At 48.6% G+C, this 17156-nt stretch overlaps 1 protein-coding gene across 2 annotated transcripts in view; it reads right to left on the bottom strand.

The window, feature by feature from the left end:
• KNTC1 (kinetochore associated 1) overlaps positions 1-17156 on the bottom strand; it is a 913665-nt gene that overhangs the window by 294194 nt on the left and 602315 nt on the right. The window lies entirely within an intron of this gene.

The following is a 17156-nucleotide window of genomic DNA, read 5'->3' as shown; positions in this document are numbered from 1 at the left end:
CTCTGGGTGGGTGCTGGTGCGCTACGCCAGGTGTCGAGTGCACCACAGTGGCGCAAGTTGGGGCAGCGCGAGTCTGTGCAGGCTGGTTCGTCACGCCGGAGGGCAGTAGGAAGGGCCCTCGGTAATAGTGCGCAGCAGCCCCCGTAGTGGTGTTTCAGGGTGCGGTGACCTCGCCCCCGTGTCTCGACCCAGGGTGTCGCCGGGGTCCTCTAGTTCCTATACGTGCCCACGGACTCTATAAGGGCCTCGGAGTGCCTCTCCTACCGCTGTACAGAGTTCGTACCGCTGGGCGCCGCGCCTGGCAACCCCTCTCGTAGATGGTGTGGTGGTTTAGCGGCCCGGGAGGCGAAGCAAAATGGCGTCCCTCAATGGAGATGCGGAGCCGGGCCCTGTCGCGTAGTCGCCGTCCGCCCTCAGGACGACCCAGCAGGTCTCAGGGCACCTCGGCAACCTCCTAGCACCATGTAGCCGTCATGCAGAGTGTCAGTCCCCAGGGGTGCTCAGGCCTCGCCGTGGTGGGGCACGCCGGTGTGCCGGTCCGAGTTCGCCGGCAATGCGGGCCGGATCCAGTGGGTCTAAGGTGGTCCCTGCAGGCGATTCAGAGGAGGAGCCCCAAGATCGTGGTAGTAAAGACAGGGATTCAGGCGTGCAGCCGCAACCCGCACCGTCAAGTACCTCCAGCAGTCACGTAGCGTCGCGCCGGCCGTCCGCTGCAGGGCCGGGTGCGCTGTAAATCGAGGTCGTGGCTCCGCTTGCCGGCGCAGGCCCAGTCAGCCAATGCGGCTGCACTCAGTTCCGGGCAGCGTCGGAAGGCAGCTGCCGGTCGTCGCTGCCTTACCAGTGTCAGCGGAGGCACCTGGGGTGGATTTCTGGTGGGTGGCGAGATCAGGGAGAAGGATTAACAGCAGGTATCGTGGGCTACGGACGGAGCTCAAAAACTACACGTCCGCCATGATCGGCTCTTAGCCACGCCCCCCTAGCCACAGATTCCTTAACGTAGAATAGATGCCCTAGCCATTCCTTCGGGGAAGGAGCGTCTGCAAAAGGGCCCCACCGGCCTAGACAGAACAGAGGGTCCCACAGGGGACCAGGCCAACGGACAAGGCGAGGAGCCTCGTCCCCGCAGGCAAGGGGAACCCCCATAGCAGAACAGCACCGATCCCACAGGGGGCGGAGGAAGAAGAAAAGGAGAAAGAGGAAGCCCACTCCACTTAACAGAGGAAACAAGGCAAGGGGAGGCCAAAGCACCCCACGTCCTTACAGGGCTACAGAACTGCCATCCAAGGCCTTGTAGTGTAGTTCCTATATTCCCAATAGGCTCTGCGCATTGGAATAATATAAACAGCAGTGTAGATGTAGGACTGAGGTCGACTAGGTCTCTACTGACTATATTAGACTTAATTAGTTTTGCCAGCTAGCTCAGAGGTCACTAGAAACTTTCTCGAATAAACAAGGAGGAGTTTAACTTCCCTGGATAGACTTGAAGGGATTAGCTTCTGACAACCATAAAACATGACAACTTTGCTCCCTCAGAATAAGAGTGTATCTCTAGAGTCGTGTGAAAACAATAGACAGTTATTTTACTCAGTCAATCGTGCATACTTAGTTTTACCAGAGTGCAGAGAATAGAGAGACGGGCGTTTTCAATAAAAGGTGTTATTTATTGAGCAGTCTTCTTTCTCATGCAAGAGAAATGAATTGCCACAATTGCAATACTTAGTATAAAGTAAAGTGCGTACAGTAAAAGGAGTATTATAAAATAATACTGTAAAAGCATTGATATGGTTTCTGAGCCATATGATACTTTAAAATAGATAAAATAAATACATACATATATACATTGACTAACGTACTCAACTGGTGCTTCTAAATAAGCCTACCCCGGTGTACCTGACCTAAGCCTAATACGTGGGAAGGAGTAAATAAGTAGCAGTTTAAGTTAAGTTGGTTTTGCCAAGAATCTGAATCAAGAATTCTCTTTAAGGGTTTAGTCAGCTCCGTACCTGGGTAATAGAAAGCAGGAGGTCTGGTATCTCTCTCTCAGGACTCGATATCCCAGCAACCCGCAAGGGCGGCTGAAAACACCGGAGCTGGATTTTCTCGGCTGGAGAAAAAGACAGCGTCTCTCTCAGTGCGTCAAAGGGGAGGGGCGGCGTCCGTGGGCTCTCGCATCAGCTGGGCTCTCGGGCAAGTGGATAGCCGCTCTGCTCCAAACCACCGTGTGTTTGCTTAAGGCAACGTTGGTATATTTATACCTGAAAGGTGCCGGATTTGACGTAAGGTTGGACATAAGACGTCACCAAGAACAAACAGTTCTTTCTGACTCTAGGAGTTCTTGTGCAAATCAAAACAAGAGCAGGGGGATTTCCCGGGCTGCTGGAGGCTTGGTTTGTTTAAAGAACGCTTTGTACTTTCTAGGAGTCTAGGGGAGTAACCATGCTGTATTTGGACTGCATGGGTTGTTACTAAATATGGATATGATTCTTATGCCTTCATAAGGATATTATTTATTATAACCACATAAGGGCATGAATCAGGAATATCGAATTAGGGTCCTAGATAGAATTACAACACCCACTCCATGATTTAATGTCCCTCATTACTTAAAACTAAGCAATAGTAAACATATAATGGTGCATGTGTTTTCCAACCCACCCCAAAATACATAATTTGCATTTGAAATGGTATATGGTAAATACACGAAAATGAGTATAGGTACTGTACGCTTGTTAAGCAGTAGTATCATTCAGTTAAAATGTAAATATATATCAGCTGAACGATGTGCGAAAATTTACACATGAAATGGCTCTGAATACAGAAAAGAAGGTCGAGACCATTCCATCACATATTAATACAAATGCTGTACATGTGCTAGAGGCTGAGGTAAAATATTGTCTCTAGAGTTCGTAAAAATAGAAGCTCTGTTCTCTAAGAATAGTTCTACTTTAAGCAGAGTACATGTGCCAGAAAAAGGTAAATATTTTGGAAGTGAGAAAAAAATAATTTCGCTCTCAAGGGAAAAAATAGTTCCAATTGGTGTCAGTAGCTTTTGTTTTTCAAAGCTGAAGGCCAAATTCAGAGTTCAGGGAACGCTGTGTGCTTGTTGCTTAAAAGTTATTCTTTCTGTTCAGGGGAGAACATCATTTCAGACAGACTCGAAAAAAATTGGTCTACGACATCAGGTGAAAGTTCGACCAAGTTTGAAAATGCCGAAACAGTGCAGTCGTGAGAATGATTGCTATCATCGATGTCAGGATCAGCAATGCTCACTGAAGGTTGTACCTGTGTGATGCTGCTCTCATCTCGTACTCCACTGCCACATACTCGTAGTGGTGAAGTCTCAACGAATGCTGTCATCAGAATAGGTAGCAGCTGGGGACAACACGATGCATGAGCCGTTACAGGACCTAGCAAGGTATCTGTATCCATTGGTACTGCTGATGGTAGTGTAAGACAGACGTCCAACACGCATTCTTCTCCGCATAGCATACATCGAAGCACAGGTAAGATGCAATCTTGCCAGATTGGTCTGAATGAAAGAAACCAGGTCATATTCAGATCTCTTAGCCGGGCTAATCCAAGGACTTTAGTTATGCGGTCCCGGTAGCGCATTGCTAGGATCGTTTCTTCCATCGTTGCTGGAGTCTTGTCTGCGGCTTGGCTTGCCATATCGGAGCAGAAGGATAAAAAATAAAATTCCTGCTACGAGTCCCAAAAGTAGAGGTAGGCCGCCAAAGACAGAATGGACAAAATTGGGGAAGATGCCCAGAACTGTTTCAAAGGGTGTTAACAGACCCGAAAAAATGGTCTTAAATACATGTGCGATGCCACTGGTATCTGACATGTTTAGGATTTGGCGTAGCATTTCTACGAAATGCGCGGGGCAATTTGTTGATAAAAGGGTATGTATCTCTGCCGTTGTCCTTGCGACTTGCAGATCATACGTTTCCTTGGACGAGGTCAAAGGCACAGTTGTCTGTAAAAGAATAGACTTCATTCTGCTTAAAGTATCAATTCGAATAGAAGAGATATTCAAACGAGGCCATATTGCCGCCTCCATATCAGGAGTGCTGTTTGGATACAATACTTGCATACAGCAAGTGACCATGGAACTCACGCTTACGAGATAGGCTTTCCCTGTCAGCAATGGTTAAGCGATAAAAAAAAAAAAAATAGGACTAAGAGTGGTTCACCTCCGGTCGACACACCCGCTGAAAACGCCGTACCGAGTAGAATGGCTTGTACTATCGGTAAGACTTTGAAAAAGCACTAATGTGCGATTTACCGTTCCTGAACCTAAGTTAGGCTCCTAAACGCTCCCATTACTTTCTATCCACAGCCAAACCACTTTGATAACTAAGCGAGACCGTTTGAACCAGCTTGAAGGCTCGCAGGTAAAAACTTTTTCTTAAACTCCATAGAGTGTGAGATCTTCAATGAACAGCACGATACATTAGAATATACGCACTTTTTCTTTTTCGTAGGACACTTTCCCCAATTTAAAAAAGAATCGCAGGTGAGCATATGTTATCATTTTTTAAACAATGCATCACATCAATGATAATTTAAATTTTGGCATTCTCTATGAATAAAATAATTATTTTGCAGATACAAAATATACAAGTAAAGGCTCAGGTAAACAAATTCAAGAAATTCAAAAATTAGAAATTTCGACTTCCTTATGCATTTTAAAATAAGACGCTTATATAATTATTCTCTTGTAGATTGACCGTGACCAACGAAATAAACATCTTGACATAGGAACCATCGAGTTAATTTATACTCGTGGTAAGAATCGTTTAAATCATAAATTACGAACTAAAACCTCCGCAGCACCATCAGTAATTGAATTCCTTTGTCTTTTCTTTTTGACAGACCCCCGACGAAGGGGCCTCAGCCCCGAAATGCATTGGTTTTTTTAACGCATTTATTTGAATCATGTTTTTGTACATGTTTTGATATGACGAACATGCAACTGTTGATTTTGTGATAAATTTGCAATGTACATACCAGTGAAGTAAAACTTGAAATGTTTTTTGAACCTTAGATAAAATTGTTGAAACGTATTATTGGAGAATTTGAATTAATTGCTGTGCGCGTTAGAGTCCTGGTGACCGATTGGGACCAGGCTACAAATTTCTTTTCCCTGGCACCATGCCACAACAGCTGTGGTCATTTATTAGAATATAGCTCCTGTTAGAAAGTTGTCTAAAGAATGGCTCTATCTGTGTTGCAGGAGTGCCGTGCAGGTGACATAAAAGGTTACTCGAAGACCCTTCGCAGGCCCCATGCAAGTTAATACCTTGACACAGGAGTGTACCACTTAGTGATCTTTTACAATTTTTACCACTAAGAAATACATCCTTTTTCTTTTCAATGTAACATTTGTGTGTATAAGGTAATTTCCATGTTGACTTGATGTACCCTTTACCCAACCTTTCATACTGGCCCGCTGGTATATATTCTTGGCAATATTTAAACTGGAAAGTGGTTATCGAAATTGTGATTATTCCGTGTATTATCCATTCAATGACAGGTCTTTCTGACATTGTCAATGGTAATCTCTCAAGTTTTTCAATGCTCAGAATCGTATAGTCTGCTCCTTTTTGTGCCAAACTGATTTGTTTATCAGTAAGGTTAAAGATAGAGAATAATGACGTTGTGTTGATTAAACGCCATGGTACGTAGCCTGAACGCAGATTTTGCAACGTCCAGCCAAGATGTACAATAGAACGTAATTGGGACTGACCATGTTGTAACAGTCCTGCTCTATGATATCAATAGATGATCCGATACTGTCCAGTGAATATATTCTGGAGGACCGAGTCGTTAACCCATTGTCCACAACAGAAAGTGATTTTTCCAAATTAATACGATCAATTTCTCGTATTTTTTCTGCTGTTTGAATTTGCATTACTTTCCAAGCTTCGTTGTACGCAGCGTATATACCGGCCGCTATGAAACGTTTTTGACGCTGTTTGAGTGGTCCCATAATGAAATCACGCAAGTCAGCACCGTCTTTAAGTAAAGTCAAGTGTTGCTTAATTTCTGCCAGTGTGGATTTTTGTAGCCATTCGAGGCAAAGTTTCCCTACACTGTATGCACAAGTTACTACTTGTGTAACGATATATCTGTAAGAGACATTAGTTAGTATTAGATTCCTTACCTTAGAATATCCCCAGGCGTCAGACTGGATCCGGAAATTTTTGCGTAGCAGTACCCTTGAGCGTCGGTAGGCGTCGTCTGCGGCTCCGCGTCAGTCGTCGGCGGCGCCGTGATGACGTCGTCGGAGTACTTAGACGCCGCCTCCGCGTGCTGACGTCAGTTCTTAAACACAGCTTTTCCGCGCCAGAAACGCAGAGCCATGTTAAAACCAACACTGGTGCCATTGAAACTAGGGCCCTGAAGGGGACAACCCTAACCCTAGATATTGGTTCGCAGAACGGGGAGGATGGGTGGGTCGGTAAGGAATCTAATACTAACTAATGTCTCTTACAGATATATCGTTACACAAGTAGTAACTTGTGCATCTGAAAGAGACACGTTAGTATTAGATTCCTTACCTTAGAATAGATACCCCAGCAATACCAACCCCGGTGGTGGGTCTGCGAACCAATAATCACACCAGAAAGTCCTGGAGGACGGAACGGCCAAAGAAGCCATCCCTCCGGACTTGACCGTCCAGGCAGTAGTGTCTTGCAAACGTGTGCAGCAATGCCCACGTAGCTGCCTGACAGATGTCTTGTAAGGGCACACCCCTGCCCAGGGCAGTGGTAGTCGCCGTCGCTCGGGTAGAATGAGCCCGCAGTCCAACCGGGGGGCTCCTTCCTAGCCAAGGAGTAGCATGCCTGGATACACAGGATGATCCACCGGGAGATGGTCCTCTTGTGCACCGCTTTCCCCTTCTTAACGCCCATGTAACCAACAAAGAGTTGGTCATCCACCCGGAACTGGCGTGTGCGATCCAAGTAGAATGAGAGCGCACGTTTTGGGTCCAGACGGTGGAGCCGCTCTTCCTCTTTAGAGGGATGCGGTGGCGGGAAGAAGGTTGGCAAGGTGATAGACTGCCCGATGTGAAAGGCCGTGACAACCTTGGGCAGGAAAGAAGGTTTGGTACGAAGCACCACTTTGTCTGGATGGACGGAAAGAAAAGGTGGAGTACAAGAAAGAGCCTGGAGCTCACTCACTCTCCTGGCAGAGGTGATGGCAACCAGGAAAGCAGTCTTCAAAGTCAGAAGGCGAAGAGGACAGTTGTGAAGTGGCTCAAAGGGAGCGCACATCAGGAATGTTAAAACCAGGTTCAAGCCCCACTGAGGCATCACAAACGGAACAGGAGGAAACGTGTGAGTGATGCCTTTAAGAAATCTGTTTACAATAGGGGACTTGAACAAAGAAGGCTGATCAGGTAGCCTGAGAAAGGCTGAAAGGGCAGAAAGGTAGCCCTTGATAGTGCCCAGAGCAGAGCCCTGCTGGGCAAGAGAAAGAAGGAAGAGAAGAACCTCCGAAAGAGGGGCAGAAAGAGGATCCACAGCCTTTGCTGTGCACCATGCCACAAATCTGTTCCACCTGCAGGCGTATACCGACTTTGTGGAGGGACGCCTGGCTGCCAGAATGATGTTACAGACCTCAGGAGGCAAGTCAAATGGCCTCAACTGTCGCCGCTCAATCTCAAAGCATGGAGGTGGAGACTGGACAGGTTCGGGTGGAGGACCGTCCCCTGCTGCTGCGACAGAAGGTCCTCCTGAAGAGGCAGACGAACCGGGGGATCGACTGACATACTGAGTAGCTCTGGATACCAGTACCTTCGAGCCCAGTCCGGAGCCACAAGGATGACTTGGGCCCGGTCGCGCTTGATCTTCTTCAGCACTCTGGGCAGAAGTGGTATAGGCGGAAAGGCGTACAACAGACCGCAACTCCACTCGCGACGAAAAGCGTCTCCGAGCGAGTGCCGCCTTGGAAATTCCAACGCGCAGAACTGATGACATTGCGCGTTCTCTTCGGTGGCGAATAGATCTAACCAAGGCTCTCCCAATCGCTGAAAGAGGCCTTGCGCCACGTTCGAGTTCAGACGCCATTCGTGATCCATCATGCACCGACGGCTGAGCTCGTCCGCCCTGGCGTTCAGAGAACCTGCCAGGTGTTGAGCCACCAGGGTCACACCCTGGCGTTCCAGCCATTGCCAAAGGCGAAGAGCCTCTTGACAAAGGACCCCACCCCGCCTTGTTTGTTGCAGTACCACATGGCGGTGGTGTTGTCCGTGAACACCTGCACTACACTCCCCCGGACAGAGGGGAGGAATGCCTTCAGTGCCAGACGAATCGCCCTGAGCTCCAACAGGTTGATGTGGAGCCGGGTCTCCGCCGGAGACCAGAGGCCTCTGATCACCGCCTCTCCCATGTGGCCTCCCCAGCCCTGGAGGGACGCGTCCGTCACAACTACGTGCTCCGGTTGGGGAAGGGAGAGGGATCTGCCGCTGACCCAATCGCGGTCCGTAAGCCACCACTGCAGCTGTCTCGCAGTGCCCTCCGAGATCAGGACGTGGTCGGATAGGTTGCCCTGATGCTGGGCCCACTGAAACTTCAGGTCCCACTGCAGAGCCCGCATCCGCCACCTGGCGTGATGCACCAGTAGGATGCAGGAGGCCATCAGCCCCAGAAGCCGCAGCGTCAACCTGACCGAAACCCGGGATAACGGCTGAAAGATGGGAATCAGAGCCTGAATATCCCGGACCCGCTGTTCGGGCGGATAAACCCGAAACCGCGCCGAGTCCAGAACCGCTCCGATGAAGAGGAGCTTCTGAGAGGGACACAGGTGTGACTTCGGCACTTTGATGGAGAACCCCAGCTGGTGCAGGAGGTCTGCCGTCGTCTGGAGGTGGCTGACGACCGTCTGGGGCGAGCCCGCCTTCAACAACCAGTCGTCGAGGTAGGGGAAGACTGAAACCCCTAACCTGCGCAGATGAGCTGCGACCACCGCCATCACCTTCGTGAACACCCGTGGGGCGCTGGTAAGGCCGAAGGGGAGCACGGTAAACTGAAAGTGCTCGTGGCCCACCATGAACCGCAGGTAGCGCCGGTGGGCAGGCAGGACGGGGATAGAAAAGTAAGCGGCCTGCAAGTCCAACGCTACCATCCAGTCTCCTGGGTCCAGGGCAGCCAGGACCTGAGCCAGTGTCAGCATCTTGAACTTCTCCTTCCGGAGGAAGCCGTTAACGTCCCGTAGGTCCAAGATCGGGCGTAGGCCCCCTTTGCCCTTCTTGGGTACCAGAAAGTAGTGGGAGTAGCAACCACACCCTACTTCTGGCCCAGGAACGAGCTCGATGGCCCCCTTGGCCAAGAGGGCCGTAACTTCCTCCTGCAGAAGTCGCAAGTGATCCCCCGATACACGGTGGTTCTGCGGTGGCATGGCTGGAGGAGTCGCCTCGAAGGGGAGGGAGTAGCCCCTTCGGACGATTTGCAGCACCCACCTGTCCGACGTGACAGTGCGCCAGTGGAGGTGGTGATGGCGAACCCTGCCCCCCACTGGCGTCACATGGGCCTGAAAGCACGGACTAGGAGGGTTTTGAGGCGGATGCTGCGGGGGAAGGTGTGGACTGACCTCGCCGCTGCCCCCGACCACCTGGACGGCGGTTCCCACGGCCGCCACCGCGTTGGGTATTGCCCTGCAGTGCGTGGCTGGCGGCACGTGTGGGCGCACCCCTTCCGTGGCCACGAAAGGAGTGATAGGCAGCCGATTGCTGGCGCTGGCCCGAGAGGCCTAAGGACTTGGCCGTAGCCCTGGAGTCCTTAAAACGCTCAAGCGCATGGTCTGCCTTGTCGCCAAAGAGGCGACGGCCATCGAACGGCATGTCCATAAGCGTGTTCTGGACATCTGCCGAGAAGTTGGCGGACCTCAGCCAGGCGTGGCGTCTGACCGCCACCGTCGTTGCCATCGCTCTACCCAGCGAGTCAGTGGTATCCAGTCCACACCGGATGGAATACTTGGCTGCATCCCGGCCCTCCACAAGGGCTTGGCCGAGTTTGGCCCGTATCTCCAACGGACACTCTGGCAGCACTTCCGCGACCTTATCCCACACAGAGTGGGTGTAACGTCCCAAGAGGCAGGCGGTGTTAGAAGACCGCAGGCCGAGGCTAAGTGATGAGAAGATCTTCTTCCCATACTGGTCATACCTCTTGGATTCCCGGTCCAGGGGGGCGGACGGGAATGCGGTCTGGGAATTGGAGGCCTGGATGACCAGGCTCTCGGGGGTAGGGTGGGAGGACAGGAAACATGGGTCGCCCGGAGCTGGGCGGTGGCGTCTGGCCACGTTCCTATCTACGGGCGAACCGGTAGCGGGCTTGGACCAAGTGCCCAGCAGAACGTCGGTCAAGGCCTCATTAAAAGGCAGCAGAGGCTCGGCCGAGCTTGACTGCGGTTTAAGGACCTCAGTGAGGAGGTTAGTCCTCACGGCCGCGACGGGGAGCTCAAGGCCCAAGGCCTTGGCAGCCCTCATCAGCACCACACTATAAGTTGCCCCCTCCTCCGATGCCACGGAAGGAGGGGAGACAAAACCAGTGTCTGGAGAGGTGTCCAGGCCACTGGCCTCCCCAAGGTCTCCTGCCCAGTCCTCATGAGACTGACACTCTCTGGTCAGAGGGTCCTCAGACCCCTCCCAGTCCTCTTCATCACCCATCTCCTGAAATTCAGGGTTCTCATCTAATGGGGCCTGTTCGTAGAGATGGAATTCTCCAACCGGCGTCTGGAGCGGCGCCCATCGGGGCCGTTCCGACGCCGGAACAGGAACGAAGGTGGAACCGGGGCCGGCGCAGCCTGAGGCCGGCGCCGGAGGCGACACCTGAGGGTCCGACACCGGGGAGGCCGTCAGATCCACCGGCGACGAACCAGATCCCGAAGGAGGACCAGCGGCATCCTGCGGCGCCGGGCCCGAAGGCGTCGGAACAACTGGACCCCTCGGCGCCGGGCCCGAAGGCACCGGCGGCGTCGGGATAACGGGGACCTGCGGCGCCGGGCCCGAAGGCGTCGGCGGCCGAAGCACCCGACGGCGTCGGGGCCTGAGCCGCCGACCCGCTAGGGCTCCCAGACGGGTCCATTGGGCCCGAAGGCGCCGCGGAGCCCGTCGGAGGAGAGAGTTTCCTCATGGCCATGAGGAAGCGCTCGATCTCCTCCGGCGACGCGTTCAACCCAGGGACCGGAGGGTGTGGAGCTGCACGCGGCGCCCGCGACTCCGACGGAGCCGCGTGGGCGGTGTCACCCGAACCCCCGGCCGCATCGCGCGAGCGTCGGGGGGAGTCCGAGGAGCGATGACGCCGCATGGACTTCTTGTGCCTCTTACCTGACGACGACTTCGACCCGGAGGAGTGCGGCCTACTTTCGGAGCTGTGGTGGCTCCGAGCCGCGACCTGTCCCTCGACCTCCCATGGGATCGGGACCTCTCACGGCGCGGGGCCGACTGCCGGAGTTCGAGGCGCCTACGGGACCGCTCCCGCCTGGCTTTCGAAGAAAGGGCCAGGCAGTCGGAGCAGGCCTTGTCGTCGTGGTCGACGCCCAAACACGACAAACAGACGCGGTGAGGATCCGTGACCGACATCAGCCGGTCGCAATCGTCACAATGCTTGAAGCCGGGCATTCCTAATGGCACCGTTTCGGAGTCGAGAGACTCGAAATAGTAATCAAAAAGGATCAAAAAGTTAGTCAAAAATTTACTAGGGTTACTGCTTTTTCCAGATCTGCGCTTGCTGGCGCGGAAAAAAGAAGAACTGACGTCAGCACGCGGAGGCGGCGTCTAAGTACTCCGACGGCGTCATCACGGCGCTCACGACGGACGCGGAGCCGCAGACGACGCCTACCGACACGCAAGGGTACTGCTACGCAAAAATTCCCGGATCCAGTCTGACGCCTGGGGATATTCTAAGGTAAGGAATCTAATACTAACGTGTCTCTTTCAGATGTTGTAACTATCCCTGGATGTGGTCTCTGGGAGTATCTTGGGTCTGGCCTGGTCACTTTTAACCCCTGTGTTTTGTTCAGGAATCTATCTTGACAGTTATTTGTGTCTGTGGGCCAGATCAACCATTTTTTCCAATCAGGATGTGTTCTGTTTTGGTGTAAAATATGGGATACGTCTATCTCCACATCTGTAGTACTATTACTATCAGGTATGGGCTTCGGAATAGACGGTTTGTTGAAGTCTTTAATTTTGGCTAGGCCAAGACAGGATGTCTGTTGAATGGTGTCATTCAAGAATATTATTTGTTCTGGGACCATGCAGGCTCTAAATAATGCTACTAAACCTTGGACCTGCCATTCTTTTGTACCCCAGATGGTTTTTGTTTCAATGTTGTTTTTCCAGAATTCAAAACCAAATGTAATCATTTATTCATAAAATGTTTCAGAATAGATCAATTTAGTATTTGTCAGCATTGTTTTCATTCCTGTCTTATTTAACATTTTAAAATAAAACGTTTCTGCATCACTTGTGTTAAACCCTGAGAAGTATGGGAATTTTTAATAAAATGTTTTTGAGCTGCTTTTAGGTGGTGTTGCACAATGTTCCGATTGATTATAATTAAAAACATTTCTAGGCTGTGCAGATTTATGCAAATAGTGATGACCAAAATGATTATAGCAGTACATTTCTTCATAATTTGATGAACCCTGTAAATAATCATGTTCTGTGAATTTTGCTGACATTACTAAATCTGACATCATATTTATATTTTCAAAGTCCCAATCATCAGAAAAAGTACTTGGTTTTACAAAGTCACTTAATGAAATCTTGACCTGATGTGGATATTTCAAGAGCTCAATCGAGCAAAAAATGTCAAAATCAGTTCTGTCCCATGCTACCCCACCGGGTATTGGATTGATTGGCTGTGACGTTCACTGATGATAGTTCTCTTTTCTTGATGTGAGATGACTTGTGAGGCTTTAGGACCAAGTTGATGTTCTGACTTGCTGTGTCCATTGTACTTTATTTTCCTTCAATGAATTTTCCCAAACAAAAGAACCATGATGAGCCAAAGCAGGAGGAAAAGTACACCTAACACAATCCAAAATTCAATCCATGGAGAAATCAGATAGGTTTCTTTGAGTTGATGAAAGAGTTCAGTTACTTTATCTTTCAAAGTTTTTGTTGCTGGCGTTTCTTCATGTTCACTTGGATCATCAGAAAAGTCATCGAAATTGATGACGTAGCCAGATGCAGTTCTGTCAATTGTTGGAATAGCTTCCAAATTCATTTGCTTTTGGAATTTTCTTTGTTTCATTAGCATAGTCTGAGGCTACATCGTTGTAGACTGGTGTTTCTTGACGAACTGTTGCAATTTGGGTTTCAAGAGGTACAAGTTCCATGGCTTTGTTGCATAGTCCTTTTTTATTCACTGCAGATTTATCAAATGTGATTAGTCTCTCAGTTTGAACCTCTTGTATTGTAGCAAATTTTGGTGTTCTGCTATTTCTTGGGAGTCCACTGGGCCTGCTACTTATTATTGGCCACATGATTGTGGTTTTACCAGGTCGATGGATACAACTCGGTTCTCCTTTTTACCAGCAAGGGGCGGTAGTACAACTGATCTAGTTCCGCTGAGAGCTAATACAGGTACTGCTTTTCTGTAAGAAGGCCCAAATTCCTTCTTTACCGCGATCTTCTCTCTGACCAGATCCCCAATCTTTGGAATCCAGACAGGTCTTGCTGGGACAGGTGTTTTTTCTTCAGTGGCTGTTGGCTGTTTTATCTTTATGTTTCTCAGGTTTCGTCTTGTTTCGTTTAAGTCCTGTAAAACAGCCAAACGGTCTTTGATATCAAAGCATTTTTCTTCTACCACTGAAGTTTGACTATCAAGGTCCTGGATATGCATCTTAGTACCGAACAATAGTTCGTACGGACTGAGACCTTTTAGAGAATTTCTTGGCAGATTATTAAGACTACGTTGGACACTTGTTAAATGTTGGACCCCCCCATCACCCGAAACTAATACCCTCGCCGTTATAGATTGCTTTATGTCCTGGTTTTTTCTTTCCACTACCGCATTTCCCTCAGGATGGAATGGACAAGAGTACCGCAATGCAATGCCCATGCTGGCCATGGCCTCCTTATAAGCCCGAGAGCTAAAAGCAGGACCCTGGTCAGAATGTAGCATGCCAATTGCGTATGTGCCGATAAAGACTCGCAAATCTTTTATAACAGTTCTGGCGTCAGCCGAGCGCTGGGGCCACATCCAAATGAATCTCGTGCAGGAATCCACTGCGACCATGATATATTTATAGTTGCCATTCCTTTGTAAGGGACCACAGTGGTCCAGGTAAACACATGCTAATGGTTTATCAGAGATTAGAAGGGGCGTCTGTGCTGGTCGTTTCACTGTTGATACTTTCATTCTTTGGCATATTTCACATTCTAGAACATAGTTCCTAGTTTGTTTTCTCATGCGCGGCCACCAATATCTGTTTTAATAATGATATTGTGGCAGAAACACCAGCGTGTGCAGAAGCCAGCCCTTCGTGTGCCGCTATAATTAGTCCTAACCTGTGTTCCATGTTTGGAATTGCCCTATCCCCCACTCCAGGGATTCGAGCAAAAGGAACATTGTTCGCATCAGTTATGTATGAGTACTTTACTGGAAAGCCTTTCGGGAGTGATTTTCTATCATCTTTTACTGAAGCACTGACAGCTTGCATTACATCGCTGTCTATTTTTGGTTTTGACCGGGTGATAGCAGCTACGGAAGCCTTTTGCACAGCTGCCTTCGCGGCCTCATCAGCCAATGAATTCCCCGCAACGTGAACGCCATCACGTTGATGACTCAGTGTATGCATCACGTGAGTCTTTTGTAGTTCGTTCTGTAAAAGAACTACTTGTTCCCAAAGCGTTTTATGTTTGATTGTGCCACCTTTTGCATCTTTGAAACAGTTTTGAACCCAGTTCTGCAAGTATTCATTGTAAGACTGAACGCAGTAATATGAATCACACACTATTAGCGTGGGGAATTCGCTAGTGGTTCAGCTCGCTGAGCTGTACAATCTCCTAGAGATTGGGTTTTAGTGACCAGTGGTCTAAATTTTCCTTTGTGCCAACGACCTTTAACAATCGCGCACGCAGCACTGTAAGCTTGTTTACCCCCAACTGCGGGTTGTGCTGATCCGTCTGTATATATTATACAGCCGTAATGTTCCAGAGGCAGGATTTCGGTCAGCAGAGGACATTCATATTCATATTGTAGAAATTCTTGTGTTTTTAAATTAGGATCAAATTTGTATACTACGTCTGTTGCAGCAAGAGAATTAACCCATTGTATCCATCTCGGATGTAGTGCTTTAGCATTTGGAATGCTTGCTTTTGTTACTGCTTCTAGAGCAGGTACTGGGGTAACAATTATTATTCGTTTACCTTGTGCTAGGGCTCTTTCTTTTGCTACAGCAGTCTGAACCGCAGTTAGAATGTTTTCGGTTGAACTGAATTTAATTTCAGCTTGTGTGTACAAGTGTGATTTGTAAGCTATTGGTACCGTTTCTCCCTCATTAGAGGTCAGGTACGTGAATCCGCATCTTCCTGGGATGGCTCGAATTACAAGGTTGCGTACGTTTTCGCGTGTTTGCAATTTTGTTTAAGCTAACATGTCTGTTTGCAATGATCTTAAAATTTCTGTATGTTTCTGAGTCCAATTTATTGGTTTAAAATCAGGTTTTATTAATTCATAGAGAGGTTTAACCCTCTCTGCATAATTTAGAATGTATGTTCTTCCGAAATTCAGGAAACCTAGTATTGATTGTAAGTTCTTCAGCGTTTTAGGTGCTTGGAGTACAGCACACTTCTCTAAGAAGTGGTCTGCTAGGCTTTTGCCTTCACTTGATAATTCATATCCTAGAAACAGGACAGTTAGATGGGCAATTCGTGACTTTTTAAAGTTGAATTTGTAACCCTCAGCTGCGAAACCAAGTATTATGGTGTTCACCCTTTTCAAGTGAGTATCCACGTCCTCATCTGTTAGATAGATGTCGTCGACATAGGATAATGCCTCGTCATCATATATTTGTAGTAACTCTGTTACTCTTGCTGAGAATAATCCTGGGCTATTCTTGAATCGCTGTGGGAGTCGACAGAAGTGTTTTTGCGACCCCATTATCGAGAACGCGCTCAAATACCTGCTCTCAGGTGCAATGTTTTGACAAAAGAATCCATTAGAGATGTCTAATGTTGTTTTGTATTTTTTGCGCACGATGTTATTCATTAGTGCTGCACTGTGTGAGTTTTGTACTGCAAATGTTTTGCAACATGAGTTAAGGTGTCTGTAGTCCAAAACTAGACGATATGAATCGTCTGGCTTGGAGACAGGAAACAAAGGATTGTTCATTCGTGAGGTGCATGTTTCAATCACCCCCTGGTATTCAAGTTGATCTAAGATCTCCCCGACTTGATTTTTAGCTTCTTGTTTAACTGGGTACTGCCTTTGTGCATTGGGTTGACATTTTAACTGGATTTTGTGAGGAGGAGAGTCCTCATCCCATCCTACATGATTTTTATATAATGCAGGGGCTTGGGCCACTGCCCATTTTCTTGCATATGTGGATTTTTTATGAGTTGAAATATGATTTGAGAAGGCAGGCATAATCATTTCTTCGCCATGAGGGCACTCCCAGCAAACTCTGGTGGGCAGTCTTTCTCAGCTAACAGGATGTCATAGCCTTTCGAAAGGTTATCCCAAAAGAGACCCCTTACTTTCCTAGTCTTGTCCCCCTCTATACGTAATGTTATTTCGTATATTTTATGAGGTTTGCTAACTCTGGTATCTGCAGTTTCCACTTGAATGTATTCATTCGTGTCCACTGTCTCCAGAAGATTCATCAGGATCTTGCGAGCTATGGTCACTTCTGCTGCGCTGTCTAGCATTGTCTGGGCCCACTCTCCGTTTTTCAGTTGTGTCCTCAGTATCCTCGGCATGTTTAATTATTTTAATACTGGCTACCTTCTTTCTTGGAAATTGTAATTTTTTACTTTGATGAGCAGGTTCCTTGTCTTTGGACTTGACGTGCTCTTTTTTGTGTTCTGACCGTCCTCTTCTTTCCGATTTCTGTGAGGAAGTCTGAAAAGATCGAGAGGGACGTGTATCAATATCTTGATATCTGTCAGGTTTTCTCAATTTATCCCTATCTCTAAGGTT

The sequence above is a fragment of the Lissotriton helveticus genome, chromosome 11, assembly GCF_964261635.1.
Source record: "Lissotriton helveticus chromosome 11, aLisHel1.1, whole genome shotgun sequence".
NCBI classification, from domain to species: domain Eukaryota; kingdom Metazoa; phylum Chordata; class Amphibia; order Caudata; family Salamandridae; genus Lissotriton; species Lissotriton helveticus.
The sequence above is the reverse complement of the archived record's forward strand: the minus strand, read 5'-3'. Positions and strand labels throughout refer to the sequence as shown.